Below are 1,291 nucleotides of genomic sequence, written 5' to 3'. Positions count from 1 at the left end.
AAAATGAAACAAGCTAGCATTTTGCATTCAGGGCCCTGAGTCCCATTTGCAAAACTCAACGGGCGCATACACACATGTAAGCACGTGCACTTGCAGCAGCTCAAATAGAAGTGGTGCAAATTTGAGCTGGGGCTTTTTGCCTCGGCGAACGTACTTGGACATACACTTTGTTGTGGAGCAAATTGTGCCACTTGGGCAAAATAACACTGCCGGGCTCCTCCCAGACCTTCAGCCAGGGGGAACTAGAGCCCAGGGCAAGCACCTGTGCTGTCCCCAGCAGTATAAAAAGCTACTCTGGCAAGTAGCTCAGGGCTACTAGCTCTCAGGAGCTTCTGGGGCCCAGCCAGTTGGTACCTGGGGACACTACCCCTTATGCCAGCTGGACTGCTGAAGCAGCCCTGAGAGTTCCCTGCACCCTCTACCCATTGCAGCAGTCTGGCAGTGGTGGCTGCTGCCTGGCTGAGGCCTGCTGTGCACCTGCCAGAATTGGATGGGGACTGCAGAGCCAGTAGAGTCATCTGCCCCTCTGGGCCAATTGCCAGTGGACTGCGGTTGCAGGGTTGGCCTCTGTGCGGCACTACTGCCATTTGTGTCCCCTGCTTGGCCATCTGGGAAGCTATCACCTGGAAGATGTTCTGGGTGTGGTGGCCTGTTTTAAACTGTCACAGCATGTCCTCCTGGTCCCGTTTGTCCAGGAGGTCAGCCACAGCTAGATGGGTTCAAGGTGCTAGCTCTGAGCAGGAAGGGCCCTGCCACTGGCCTCCCTAGCAGGAATTCTGGTGTTCTCTATTGGAAAACTGAAAAACCCCTGATAAAAAAAATCCCCAAATCACTCTCTAAAATACCCCCAAATCCATGTTCCTCCACAAGTAAAACAAAAAACCACTATAAAGACAGAGAGCAAGCGAGACAGAGACAGCGATCAGTTGGACAATGTTTTATTGATATATCTACAGTGTTAAAGCAATTCTCTTATCATAATAATAAAATGAACCCTAAATACAGGTTTCGTGAATTCATGAATACATATTTTGCTGGCCTCCCACAGGGTGATGGCCCCCACACAAGGGGTTGGTCCCCCACACAAGGGCTACACCCCCAACAGGGAGTTCAGCCCCCCAACAGAGGTTTTGTCCCCCCACACAAAGGGTTTGTCCCCCCAAAATGGGGTTCAGTCCCCAAAAGGGGGTTTGGCATTCTCACAAGGGGTATGACCCCCAACAAGGGGTTCATCCCCCACACAAGGGGTACAGCCCCCAATGGGGGTCAAATGCCCCCACAGGGGCTGCCA

This window comes from Gavialis gangeticus, unplaced genomic scaffold (genome assembly GCF_001723915.1).
Source record: "Gavialis gangeticus isolate Ggan-Ray unplaced genomic scaffold, GavGan_comp1, whole genome shotgun sequence".
In the NCBI taxonomy this organism is placed as follows: Eukaryota; Metazoa; Chordata; order Crocodylia; family Gavialidae; genus Gavialis; species Gavialis gangeticus.
This window is presented reverse-complemented; position numbering follows the sequence as displayed.